Below are 15,013 nucleotides of genomic sequence, written 5' to 3'. Positions count from 1 at the left end.
AGAGACTCTCTTGACACACACAGGTCGAAAACTTAACTGAATAGGAAGATAGCAAGTTAAACACAAATTCTCTGTATCTCAGCTAACCTCCTGCACTTCTTTGGTGGGCTCTCTGCTCAGTGCAATTCAATAGTCGCTCACAGAGCACTTCCTCTACAACCTCTGAGTTAGGTGTGTGCTGACACAGTGGAGTGAGTACGATGGTCCCTGCACTCAAGCTGTGTTCCAGCCACCACCTGTGTCTCTTGCCTCTGATTCTGTGCCTCACATCTAGCGCCTGGTAAGAGTTTGCCTTGTCTTGTTCTGATGATGTTTATACTGCTGTTTCTTTCTTCCCCAAGCAGTTGGGACGCAGGAGCCACATGCTCTGTTTTTTGCAATCTCTGCAATACTGACCTGTTGTTCAGTCTTGGAGAAGAGGTACAAAGGCCCACTCCCCCAGCCATTTAATTTAGAATCAATTCAGCATTCATTAATATTTATGGAGCACCTATTACATGCCAAGCACAATTATAAGAAACTGGGGAATACAGCAATGAAGGGGACAACTAAGGCCCCTGCTCTCATGGAGCTTATATTCTTGTGGAGAAGACAAATGAATAAACCAACAAGATTATTTCAAATACTGAAAATTTTAAAATATGATAGAATGTGGAGTGAAGGCAATAACTTAATGGTCAGGAACACCATCTCTGCAGAGGTGACAGCTGATGCTTGAGCTGGGGAAAGTACCAGGTAAAGAGATCAGCAAGTGCTGAGGCCTTGAAGCAGGGCCAAGCTAAGCATGCTTGTTTCTGGGCACAGATTTAAAGGTTCAGTCCAGCATTGATGAGCTCAGAGTTCAGTGAGGCAAGACACTGACATGAATACTAACTACAATACAAGGCAAACTGACCAGTGCCATCTCAGAAGAGGGGCAAGGAGGGTTAGAGAACACTGCTGGGTGCTGTGGGGAATGCAAATCTTGCTAGACCATGGTACCTGCCCTGAAGCACCCATGGCTTAACAGGGAATAAAGGGTAGATGATATTAAAATCTCAAAGAATATATATTGCATCCAAGAGACAGGAGGCGCTCTGAGTTCAGAGTTGGTCTCAAAATATATACACATTAACAATACCACTAACATCTATTATTGGGGGCTTACCATGAGCCGGGCATGGTACTGAGCCCTTTACTTGGATTGTCTCAGTCCTTCTAACAACCCAATGAGATCAGCAGGAACCTGCTGGATGGTGGGATGTGCTGCTGCTCTCCTTGCACCCCCTGCCTTCCCCCACCTCCAGCTCAGAAAAGAGGGCAGCTTCCCAATCACCCCAAACCCGTTCCAATAGCCAGCTCAGTCCTTAAGAAGTCATGGGTGTCTCTTGAACAAACCCTTGCTCTGAGAAACAGGTGTGCCAGTTATCCTGCCAACAACTTAAGAACAGAATGCAGTCATTATACATTTCTGATTCATCCAAACTTTCTTTCAAGAGACATCATGTTCTACCTAAAGGAGGACCTTTTTGTGCTCTGTTTCATACCACATGAAACATTTTGGTCTTGGCAATTCTCTTAATGTGGCAGGGTGGTGGCAACATTTTTATCCCTATTCTGCTAAAGGAGAGACTTGGTGCACGAAAAGGCAAGAGATGACTTGAAGGTTGCTGCATCAGGAACCAAGCCAGGAATAGAAGGCCGTGCTCCAGACTTAATGGTATCATTGGTAACGCCCACTGAGCAGGCTCATCCCTCAAATTCACAGGGCTACTTCTGAGCCCTCTGGGCCTCAGGAACTGGAAGAGCCACAACAAAAATCAGTTCATACGACTTATAAATCCTCCCAAGCTGCCTAGAGCTTTCAGAACAAAGTCCCTTTAGGTCAGCTCACGAGAGCTTTAAGAACTGGTCTCTGGTGACTTCTCCAGGTGCATCTACTGCTAGGCCCCTCTGACTCCCTTAGCTCCAGTCAGTCCGGATGACCAGCAGTTCCCCAAATACACTGTGCTGTTCTTCCCTCTGCTCTGATCTTAGCATAGACTTTGCCAGCTTTTCCCCCTTCATCAAGTTAATTCTTATTTGTCTTTCAAAGCTCCACTGAAGCATCTCTACCAGAGCCTTCCCTGGCACTTAACCCCCTCTACGCTGTCCCCACCTGGTTGTATACTCCCCTGAGCTTCCCCAGCATTTTGTGCTCTGCCTCTACAAGGCTGTCTCTCCCATAGACTGGACACTCCTCAGAGACACAGGTCATATCTTACTGGACATTGTATTCCCAGGGTCCAGCATGAAGCCCAACACAGAGAGAGAAGATACCAGTGACTGTTGAATAAATTCCTCTTGGATGACTGCTCAGCTCAGACCACCTGTGTCCACAAACATCCCTTGTACAATGAGACCCAGCCCTGGCAAACCCATCGCGATTATGCCCCAGGCCGGCCCCAGGCAGTGGCCATTTCGCTTGTTCTTACTGCAGAGGCTGCATGTGAAAACAAAGCCAAGGAGCCATCAGAGGAGGCAGCCAGTCCAGGGTTTGTAAGCAGAAGGAACTGAGACAGCGAACAAACTTGGGGAGCAAAACAATTATTTTTACCAGCCTGGCACGTTCAAGCTCCTGTCTTGGCTTACCAGGGCTTAGCATTAAAAAGATCTCATACGCTATCTAGTAACTAGTTTTCAACTGTACTTCAAGAACATCCCAACAGTTCCTAGAAGTGGGGATCCTGGGAGCCTGGTCCTTATCCCCAACTCAACCAGAGAGAAGCAAGGTTTTTGTTTTTGTTTTTTTACTGGGCTTCCCATAAGCTGTCATTTGAAGAAACTGTTTCCAAGAAAGACCGAAAAAAACCTGGTCAAGTTTAACCTCCCAGCCACCACAGCAGCCCTGCCTACAGCATCTCCAAGCCATTGGGCAACTGTTCGAAAACGTCCAGGGACTGCAAGCTCTCTACCCTGCTAGCTGACCTGGGCCCTGCAGAGACAGCTCTGCGTGATTGCAGGTTTGTCCCCACCATGCACTGAAATCTAACCATCTCTCCCTCCCCTCACTGGGCTTTGTTCTGCCCCATGTCGCTGGAGCCTCCCAGAAAAGTCTGTTGGCTTTTCTACCCCACAGCATCTCCTGCTGATGTGTGAAGATAGCTCTCAAGTTGCCTTGGAGTCTTTTCGGCAAATGGAGCAAACTTCTGTCTTTCCTTATATGACCCAAAACCCCAGCCCCTGCTTCTGGACAAACTCACCAGTGTCTGCCTCACCGTTGGGGCCTGGAGTTAAGCCAAAGATAATCTTGTGGGGTGCCCAGAGTGGATTTAGGATGGAAGTCCTTTGGGAGTTGGCCTGGCCCACTCCGAAGTCACCTCTCCACTTTGCCTCTCCACCGTGCCCTCCCCTCACCCTCGTCCCCACTTCCACCCTCAGCTGTCTTCCCAGGATCTGCTGTCAAACATGGCTTTTCCTATCTGGAACTCTTGACTTTTGGGTCTCTACACTTATCCCTATATCATTTCATCTGGCTGGTTTCAGCCCAGCATTCCCATCACATCTTGATTTGAACCTTGCCTGTTGCCCAGAACCCGTGTCCCTCCCTACAGATGTGATACTCGCTTTTCCTTGGTGCTCTTCTACATCTGCCATGGCAGTAATCAGAGGTAATCAGAGGTGTCCCCTCAAGAGTTTCACTTACTCCACCCCCTCCCCCCAGCCACACACAAAAATCCTTGCCTTGGTTTGAAGCATCACTACTGGGTCATGTTTGACTTTTGGTCCATTGTGATCCCCAGATCACTTTTGTTATTGTTATTGTTCCAACATTCATGATTTGGCGTGAATCCCCACTTTGTATTCTTATTTCTTCAATCTACATTTATTTTCGCATTTTGGCCCTGCTTCTGGTCAGGTGGGAAGAAGCTGACAGATCTTATATTTTGACACTGATTTCGCAGGGGAAAAGAAGAAGCACAGAGGTGTTTTCCTGAGTCTCACTTGGTGTATGATTTCCAACAGACTGAGATATTTGCTTCCACTACCTAAGTTTCTTCCATTTGATGTTTTTCAACAATACTATGAGGATAACATTACTCCCATCTTACAAATGAGGACACTGGGGAGACAGCATGGTAAATGTTAAGAGTAAGGACTAAATTAGAATCTCAGCTCTGCCTTTGGACAAATTAATCTCTCTGAGCCTTTTTTTTTTAATAAATTTATTTTTTGGCTGTGTTTGTTTGGTCTTCATTGCTGCGTGCGGGCTTTCTCTAGTTGTGGAGAGTGGGGACTACTCTTCGTTGCAATTCAGGGGCTTCTCACTGCGGTGGCTTCTCTTGTTGCAGAGCATGGGCTCTAGGCGCGTGGGCTTCAGTAGTTGTGGCTCACGGGCTCTAGAGTGAAGGCTCAGTAGTTGTGGCACATGGGCTTAGTTGCTCCGAGGCATGTGGGATCTTCCCGGACCAGGGCTCAAACCCATGTTCCCTGCATTGGCAGGCAGATTCTTAACCACTGCGCCACCAGGGAAGTCCTCTCTGAGCCTTTGTATTCTCACCTGTAAATTTAAAAATTAATGGTCCTATCTCAAAAGTTAAGAAAATAATTAAATGATATATGTAGAGTACTTAGCTCTATACTTCACACATAATAAAAGTACAGAGTAGTAGCTGTTAGGTTAAGTTCTTTACCTTTTCAAGGCACATGTCTCCTATATAGACGAGGTGGGAACTTCTGCTTCTGGAACATAGATCTTCTACTTCTAGAACACAAGTTTCTGTTGTGCTATTTTTCCTGCACTGTATTGCCATTTTCAGAAATTCTCTTCCAAGAATTTAAAGAGGCTTGAGCAATAGTAATCATGCCAGAGAGCATGACATTAGGAATTGGGGAATCTCAAGGCTGGATTCACAAGCTGGCGGGTGGGAGCAAGGAGGGGAAGGCTGGCTTAAGCCCAGACCAGAGCATACAGGTTGGAGTTACCACTATTTCTCTCTCCTTAACCACCAGCTGGCTGGACCCAGTGCCCATACCTGGACAAAGAAAGGGAAGCGTGAATGCAGGACTCAGCTCGGGAGCTGACATCTGGGTCAGGAGCCAGGTGGCGCTTGAAGTTCCAGGCCAAGGTGCAGGGCCTGCCAGATTATTTGGCTTATCAGACCAAGTTACTCCTGATTACAGACCACTGCTTACTTAATTCCTTGTCGACTCACTGCACATAACAGTTGGCAGCTTAAAGAGACCAAAACCTGTAATTTACCCACCTGGCTGGGCATCAGAAACACCTGAAGAACTTGCCAAAGATGTCAATTCTTGGGCCCCACCACTGAAATATGGATTATTTGGGTCTGGGCCTGGAAAACAATTTTTTTTTAAATCTCTAGGTAATTCTGAGGCTCAGCCTGGTTTGGGAACCCCTGCAAAAATTAGTGATTTTATAGCTGAGGAAAAAGACCCCAAACCAGGTGAAATGACTTCCCCTACATCATACAGGGTATTGGAAGCAACATTCCTTCCATCCTTTTGTTGCAAATTTTCTCTGCACTTTCGTCCCAGGCAACACAAGTGGAAGATATCTGAAAAATAAGGATTTGATTATTATTTGCTTCTAGGGACAATTTCTGGGAAGAGGCTAGCTGTTCCTAGCATGTCTTGGGTGAGGACCTTGAGGGACAACAGAGGAAAGCAGAGGCCTTCTGACTCTTGAAGTCCAGATAGCTTCCACATTCAGTTATGAGAGCTGAGAATTCCCCAGGCCCATGACCCCTGGAGCCCAATGCTGGATTATCTGTTGCACTGGATTATTGTGCCTGGCCCCGGTAGCTGCATGGAGAATTGTGTGTTGCCTGTGTAGGCTGAAGCTCTCCATCCATCGTATGTGCATTTGCTCTCGCCTGTGGTGAGGGAGCAGAGGCGGATGATGTATGGAGAGCTGGGCAGGCAGCAATGATGGAGAATGGATGGAAACTCAGCTACAAAGCTCAGCTGGGAGACTCACACCCCACTGGAGCTGGGATTGATTGGCTGGAACTTTCTCGCCCTTCTCACTTTTTCTCAGAGACAGCAGCCTGCAATGTGTCCTCTGGGTGCCCCGGTGGAGAAGGAATTGCTCTCAAGGTCAAGGAAGCTCTGGGTATCTCAGAGGTGATCTACCACGTGCCTTATTCCCAGAGGCAGACAACCCTCCACCCTAGGAGCCAAGTGATCCTCCAGTAGCCTTCTGTTTCCTGGACCCCTTCTCTCTGTACTTGGTCTCCTTCCTATCTCCTTCTCCTTTTCTACCCTCGGCTCACACTAAATGACGTTCTTTCTTGGGTGCTATCTGTATGGAGTATGACCTGTCCCAGCAGATTTTGCCAGGGTATCAAAGAGTAAGCAAGAAATCTAAGGTGGTGTCAAGGTTACTGAGGACGGTTGATGATCTTAATGCTGTTAATTGCATTAACACGGATCCAGGTACAAATGTCTGCATTCATCTACCTTCCCAGAACACTTTTAGAAAAGTGCCTACCCCCTTTCAAATTTGTTCTCCTTTCCCTAACCTACAGGGTGGGTCATGTGACTACATCTGCTAAGCGCTCAGGCAATGTTGGGCAAGGGGGTGGACCATGAATGGAGTTGGGAGGCGTGGGTTTGAGTCCCAACTCTGCCACTTTCAGGCTGTACCCCTTGGCCAAGTCATTTCACCTTTTGCTGCCAATACTCACCTCCCGTGGTTGTTGCAGGACTCAAAAACGTCTGGAGTGATGAAAGCACTTTGTGAATCAGAAAATTCCATACAACAGTCAGCTATTGCTACAGTGTTCCAGGGGAGAAGGTAAAATAAATAAGAACCCACTTTTAAGGGTTTACAATCCAAAGGGAAGACAATAATCTCATGGGCTTAAGCAAGGAGCATTTCTGCAAAGCACTAAGAACTTTCTGTGCCAAGGGCTCCCCCCTGAGGAGGGTTGGTTCCAGGCAGCTGGCATAAGGCAGGAAGACTTCCTGGAAGAGAAAAGCACACGCCCTTAGTTCTCTTAGCCTTGGGCAATGCTGTGCTCCTACAGATGCTTCTTGAAAAAGGCCCAAATGCAGCCCATGACCAGCTGGATAACAACTTCGGGAAGTCACAGGCTGTACTTGCCATGGAATCCAGACTCCACAGAGTGCAGTGTGGGTCTCCACCAAGAAGTAGTTCCAGCCCACTGCCTGAATTGCTGCTTCCTGGATGTGGGGGACACAGCTTTCCCACTTCCAGGAAATGAAGCCATGATGTCACCTAAGGGTTCTCCCAAAGAGAACTGCAGGGCAGAGTTTGGAGTGTCATCCTAACATGTCCAAGGCGTTCTTCCCCCTTAGGGGGATTGTCTTTCTCTCTTTCATGCCCCTCCATCCCTCCCTCTGGAGGGAAGGACAACTTAACAGCTACAGAAAGACAAATCTCCCTCCTTCCCAGGGTTGATGAGAGGAAGAAAAGACAATGCATCTCCAGCACAGGTGTAGAGACGGTTCAGAGAATGTCTATCATCATCAGTATTTATCTGTGGGCTGATCCCTTTTGCTTCCTGCTCCTCAGTTTTCTCATGTACTCTGTTGAGATTAGACTGAGTGATAGCCAAGGACCCTTCCCCTTTAAGAACCACCCCATCTCTGACCTGCTGCTTACTAAGCATCTTCTGCAGCCTCAGTCTTATGAGCTATGAAGTGGGACACCTGGGCCTAGTGGAAGTTCCTCAGAAGACTGAGGCTTTGTCATCATCTACAAAGCAAGGGCAATATCTGCACCTGGCCCCAGTACAGTGCCTGCCATCTAATGAGCCCTCAGTAAATACTTATGGTATAAATGAATGAATGAACAAATGAATGAAATAGATATACTGTTTCCACCCCACCATGCTGCCTCTGTAAGATGTTAAAACTATACTAATTTACCACTTTTATTATTAGAAGACATCACCCTAGCCCTCTTGAAAGTCCCCCATTTTTACCCCACCCCACAAGTACCGACAGTATGGGGAACAGGAAGAGGTTATCTTAGTCCATCAGGCTGCTATAACACAATACCATAGATGTGGTGGCTTATAAACAACAGAAATTTATTTTTCATAGTTCTGGAGGCTGGGGAGTCCAAGATGAAGGCATCCACAGATTCAGTGTCTGGTGAGGACCTCCTTCCTGGTTTATAAACAGCTGTCATCTCACTGTGTCCTCACATGGTGGAAGGGGGAAGGGAATTCCCTGGGGTCTCTTTTATATGGGCACTAATCCCATTTCTGAGGGCCCTACCCTCATGGCCTGATCACCTCCCAAAGGCTTCATCTCCAAATACCATCACAGTGGGGGTTAGGTTTCAACATATGAATCTGGGGGGACACAAGCATTCAGTCCATAATAGAGGTTCTCAAACCTTAGTCTTCTATATAAACACCACTGGGGAACTTGCTAAATGGCAGATTCATGGGCTCACCCCAGAGACACTGAAACAAAATCTTTATGAGAAGAGGCCCAGAAATCTGCCCTTAGTGTGGTTCCTTTTTAAAACATTTTATTGTTGAAACGTTCAGACATTGAGCCAGTAATAGCATGAAACCAGGTCCCTATGATCCAACATTTAAAAATTTCAACACATGACAATCTGGTTTCATTTATATCCCCACCCACTTTTCCTCTAAATCCTGGATATCATATTGTTTCATCCATATATACTTCCATTTATATTTCTAAAAGACAAGTACTTTTTAAAAATTCCTAAAATAAATGACAATAATTCCTTAATACTATCAAAAGTGCAGTCATATTCAAATTTCCCCAATTGTCTCATAACTTTTTTTAACATTATAGGAATTTTTATTGAAATCAGATTAAATTTATTCACTAATTTAGGGGACAATCAACATCTTTTTTTTTAATTAATTAATTTTTTGGCTGCGTTCGGTCTTCGTTGCTGTGAGCGGGCTTTCTCTAGTTGCGAGCGGGGGCTACTCTTCCTTGCAGTGTGCAGGCTTCTCATTGTGGTGGCTTCTCTTGTTGCAGAGCACGGGCTCTAGGCGCATGGGCTTCAGTAGTTGTGGAGCTTGGGCTCTAGAGTGCAGGCTCAGTAGTTGTGGTGCACAGACTGAGTTGCTCGCAGCATGTGGGAACTTCCTGGACCAGGGCTCGAACCGGTGTCCCCTGAATTGGCAGGCAGCTTCTTTACTGCACCACAAGGGAAATCCCAACATCTTTAATAATGACAGTGTTTCTATCTGAGAATGCGTATCTTTCCATTTGCTCATCTTATTTTGTATCCATTAGTGTTAAAGTTTTTTCGTATAGGTTTGCATCTCTTGTTAGATTTATTATTAGTTATTTTATCATTTTTTGTTACCATTGTAAGTGGGACTTTCTTTTTCCATTATATTTTACAGCTAGCTGTAGTTTGAATATATGAAAGCTATTAATTTATGTATATTTTTGTACTCTGCTACCTTACTGAGTTCTCTTATTGTTTATAGTAAATTTTTAGTTGACTTCTTGCATCTTCTAGGGAGACAACAGTATTGTCTGCAAATAATAGCGTTTTCCTTCTTTTCCATTTTTACACTTCTGATGTCTTTCTCTTACCTAATTGCATTGGCTATTACCTCCAATATAATGTTAAATAATAGACGTGGGCATCCTCATCTTGTTTGTGACTTTAGTAGAAATGATTCTTGAATTACCGCTTAACAATTAGCAGTTCTTAAAAAAATAAATATTAGTACCATAACTACTCCATTTGGCTCTGAAAAACATATATTTTATCACATTAGGAAAAATGCCCTTGATTTCTATCTTATAAGAGTTACTTTTAAAAATCAAGTGTTGATTTTGTCAAATGTTTTTCCTATACATATGGAGATGATAATTTGATTTTCACCCTAGATCTATTAATGATGAATTTTATTAATAGTGTTCCTAATTTTTTGGTGGTTTTAAAAAAAATTTAAGTTGATTTATCATGCTGTGCTAGTTTCTGATGTACAGCAAAATGATTGATATATTTTTTTTCAGTTTCTTTTCCATTAGAGGTTATTAGAAGATATTGAATATAGTTCCCTGTGCTATACAGTAGGTCCTTGCTGTTTATCTATTTTACATATAGTAGTGTGTATCTGTTAGTCCTATAACTTTTCTTTTTACAGTTGGTTTGTTCAAATCAGGATCCAAATAAGATCCATACCTTGCAACTGGATAGTCTTTTAAGTCAGTTTCTTAAACTCTTATTTTTTAATAATTTTAGAGTCACATAAAAGTTGCAAAAATGATACAGAATTCCTGTGTACCCTTTACCCAGCCTCCTCCAATGATAGCCTTACATAACCATAGTAGAATTATCAAAACCAGGAAATTGGCATCAGTACAATACTATTAAAACTACAGACTTTATTTGGATTTTACCAGTTTTTGTATGTACTCATTTTTCATTTTTTTCCTTTTGTATATAAGTCTATGAAATTTTATCACATGCATAGGTTTGTCAGGATACAGAACTGTCACCCACAAAGTCCTCTGTGCTATCTTTTTTAAAAATTTATTTTATTGAAGTATAGTTGATTTACAATGTTGTGTTAATTTCTACTGTACAGCAAAGTGATCCACATATATATATACACATATATATGTATATATATTCTTTTTCATAGTCTTTTCCATTATGGTTTATGTGCTATGTCTTTATAGTTGCATGCACCTTGCCAACTCTAACTTCTGGCAACCACTGATCTGCTCTCCATCTCTATAATTTTGTTATTTTGAGAATTTATGTAAATGAAATCATATAGTATATTACCTTTTAAGGTTGAATTTTGTCACTCAGCATAATGCCCCTGAAACCATCCAAGTTGTTACAAATATCAATAGTTGATTTGTTTTTATTGCTGAGTAACATTCCATATTGTCACTTTTAACTAATAGGTGTCCCTTCATCTCTTTTGTTTTCTTGCTATTTATTTACTGAGAATCTAACCTATAGAATTTTCCTCATTCTGGATTTTGCTGATTTCATCCCCAGTGTCATTTCACTTGTTCCTCTATTCCCAGTCCTTCATATAACTGATAGTTAGATTTCCAGGCCTAGTCAGAATCAGATGGTTCTCTGTAAGGAACCTCCATCCCCACTGGCAACTCTGAGGCACGTGTTACTGAACACACTTGGAGAAAGGATACTGCGGAGGAAGGAAGAAAATGCCATGGGGACTGGGGCAGTCTGAGGAGGCTTGCCTGTAGGAGAAGGGCTTTGAACTGGGGTGGTGCTCCAGGCAGGCAGCTTCAGAGGCTGAATGTGAGGCACCACTGTGGCAGAGGAGGGGTTAGGGTTGGACAGAACGTCCTGTGCAGGCTTCGTGGTGGGTTCTTTGGAAGGCTGAGCCTGGGACACTGGTGAACCTCCCCCCACCCGACTATCACTCCTGGGACACTTCTGAGCTGAGAACAAACCCAAGTGATTGGAGGGCGTGCACCTGGGGGAGGGGGCAGTGCCTAGCAGGGCCATGTTGGGGGTCAGGTCGGGGGTCTGTGAAATTGTCCTAAGGCCCTTATGCACCCAGTCTTCCACCACAGCCTCTAGAGGTCTCCTTGCCTCCAACTCAAGAGGTGGATGGGGAGCTGAGAGGGAGGAGGACCTTGGAGCATGGGCAAGGTTCTCAAGGTCAAGAGGGCACTCCTGCTCTTCAAAGGGACTGAAACCCTCTGAAGCCCATGTCACAGGGGAGCTGTGCCATTTTTGCTTGCACACTTCCCTCCAGAGAAGTGAGTGTAGCCATCCAGGCTGCATGGTTGGAGAGCTCTGATGTGCCAAGGGTCTCCTCGTGTTATCCTGGTCTCTGTCCCATGCCCTCCAGGACCAGAGAAATAAGTGCAATCCCTCTTCTACACAAAAGCCTGCAGGGTGCTTGAAGGCAGCACCCCCAGAAAGACTGGCTGCAGCCTTCTGCTGTTTACGAGGACTAGCACATCTGATCCTCACAGCTCTTCCATGGGAGGCTTATTATTACTATTTTTGTTGTTGCTTCTTTGTTTTGTTTTGTTTTGTTTTGCCATGCCACTCAGCATGTGGGATCTTAGTTCCCCGACCAGGGATCGAACCCATGCCCCCTGCAGTGGACACGTGGAGTCTTAACAACTAGACCCCCAGGGAAGTCCCAGTTGTTGTCGTTTCTGTATTACAGAAGCGGAAATAGGCTCAGAGAGGTCCCACAGAATTTTGATGTACATACTTCTCAACCTTGTCTTCCCCTGTCACATTCCCTTGAAACTTGTCTTCTTCAAGCTAAAGGAAGTCCAATCTTAATTCCTCTTACCGCCATGAGGGTGTCCTTTGCTTTTCCTCAGTGTGCCAGGATGGAAGACCCAGGATGGGAGATCCTGCCTTCTGGGCAGGGAGGGGCAGAAACTGAAATAGAAACCTTTTCTTGGGAGAGTGAGGAAAAGGTGGGCCCCATCAGACTACAGGAGCAGCCAGATGCCTGGTGGGGTGAGCTGGGACTACTGTTGCTCATTCTGGGAGAAGTTTGGGATTGGGGGGCCTTTCCTGGCATAGGAGGGGCTGGGGAGTTCCCAGGGAGAGGTCACTCTGTATCAGTGGAGTCAGTGGGTACAGGCCCACAGAGGCAGGAGCAGGAAGCTGGTCTTGATAAGGCACTTGGAATGGTATGGCTGGAAGATGCTTTTGTGGTACAAATGGGGAAAAGTGAGGCCCAGAGAGGGGCAGAGGCTTTCCCAGAGACACAAAGCAGGGTAGGAGCCCAGGTCTGGACACCACTCCACTGCCACTTGGCTCTCCCATCAAGGAGCCTGGGCTGTGCAGTGGGAGAGGGTACATCTTCAACTAGGTCCTTGACGACTCCTGCCAAGCTTCAGAGATGGCCTTATGTGAGCACTTATCATACTCAGGACACAGTGTCAGGGAACAGTGCCTGTCCTGTGTAGGTATGCAGTGCTGTACTATTACAGCATGCCATCAGAGAAGGCAGGAGTAACCCAAGGACACAGAGCTAATACATGGTAAAGTCTGGACCTTGTTCTCCAAGGCTTGGGTCTTCTCAGCCCCAAAAGAGCCTCCTGGAAGAACACAGTCTCTCTAGCCCAGACTGAGAGTCACAGGAAGAGGGTACGGGATGTTTGTGGGATCTGAGCTATCTCTGGCTTCTCCCAACCTTTCCACCTGCCTCCCATCCCACATGCCAGCCTGTCAGCTTGTATTGAGGCAGACACCCAGGGGCTCTGTTGATAAGCTGGGAACTTCTGAAGTTTCTTCAAAATGGATCATCTAAATTTCCCACAGTGTAAGATTCCATGCTTTTCACTCTTCAGCAAGCAAACTCCTGCCTATCTTATAAAACCCAGCTCAGAGGTACAGCAAATGACCATGTACAAAGCCACAGAGGGAGTCACATCACATTCCAAAGAATCTTACAGTCCATGATCTCTGAGCACAATGAAATACAATTAGAAGTCAACAAGAGATATAAACCTCCCATAGGTTGAGAAACTAAAAAACACACTTCTAAATCATCCATGGGTTAAAGAGGAAATGACAATGAAATTATGAAATATTTAGAACTGAATGATAAGGAAAGCACAAGCAGTTTCTACTTCCTTTGTGAAGTCAAAGTCCCTGGGCCCACGTGCTGAGTATCTTCCACTGCCCCTCCAGATGCACTCCAACCTCCTCCTCCAAGCTCTAGGTCCCAGGAGGCTGACCTCTATGGGCTGCATCAACTGGTTCCCTTGTCCTTGGCTTCTGGTAGGATTTGGCCAATGAAGAAATCTTGCCAGAAATCAGAGGGAGGGAAGTGGGGCCCCTTTTTACCCCCAGTCCTTTGCAGTATGATTGCTGTGGGCTGGGTATGTCCCTCGAGCTCGGGCCACAGCTCTAGTCAGTAGTGCCATCCTCATGGCTCCCACTTTTACCCCTCCCTCCAGCTTAGGATAGACAGCAAAGGGCTACTAGTCCTTTGGTGATATGCTATCCCTGTGGTTTCCCTACACCCTGACTATACTTCTAAACACTGCTTTCTTTAAACTCTCCTCAAAGCACCCACTTTGGGTATTCCATGTGTTTCACGCCAATAACTCCACACTTACCAAGTGCTCGCTGTCAGTCCGTAACCGTGTTCTCACAACTGGATGACTAAGCTCTGACCTTGTGTTATCTCTGTGTCAGCACCTGTCAGCACCTGAGGTCAGCAACTGGGTCAGCTCCGTCACCTGCTCTCAGTGAACAGCCATGCTCAATAAAGGGTATTAATTAGGATATCACATAAATGAAGGACTAGGTTTGAATTCCTTCTGCATACACTAGAGCACGCAAATGTTGGCCTATAGAGGATCTGGGGCTGAGTTAAGACTCAGACGTCAAAAAAAAAGAGAGCTTTAGACTGGGATAAAAATAGGTATTCAACAAAAGAAAGAACCTTCAGTTCTATGAGCTAAGATTTTTAAGGATCCAGTGTGTTCTCATGCCATCCAGCAAGCAGAAGATCCAGACACAAGGGGAGCCCAGTGGGGCTTCTGTGCCATGTAAATGCCCATCTCCTGCCTCGAGCTCTCCCTTAGCCCTGCCTGCTCACCTCTCATACCCCTCCAAGGTGACTTCTGTAGCCCATCTGTCTGCCTTGGCTCTCCCACCCTAGAAGGCCTCGAACCTTCCCTACCACCCTAGGGCAGAGCCAGCCAACTGGTCCCTGGGTCTGGGGCGCACCGTGTGCATTTTGTGCTGCGGCAGAATATTTGTCTACCCTCAGGGGAAGAACCCAAGTAGAAAAGTAGCAAAAGCAAATCAGGTCTTGAAGGCTTTGGATTTGGCTGGAAGAAAGGAAGGAAAGAAGATATCCCAAAGTGGGAACAGCTGGAACAAAAATGTGGTGGGGGGAAATGGGGTGACTTCCGCCAAGGAGTGAGGAGAATCTGCCCAGCCTAAGCCAAGACCCCAGCCCTGGTGGGGGAGGTGAAAGTCTGTGATTTGAGCACTCTTGAGGGCCAGTCCTTTCAGTGCTGGGGTAAGGGACTCAGCTCATTGTACCCAAGGCATTCATTCATTAAGTGCCTG

Source organism: Mesoplodon mirus, assembly GCF_964341445.2.
Source record: "Mesoplodon mirus genome assembly, chromosome: 3".
Taxonomy (NCBI): domain Eukaryota; kingdom Metazoa; phylum Chordata; class Mammalia; order Artiodactyla; family Ziphiidae; genus Mesoplodon; species Mesoplodon mirus.
Note: the sequence above shows the minus strand (reverse complement) of the source record.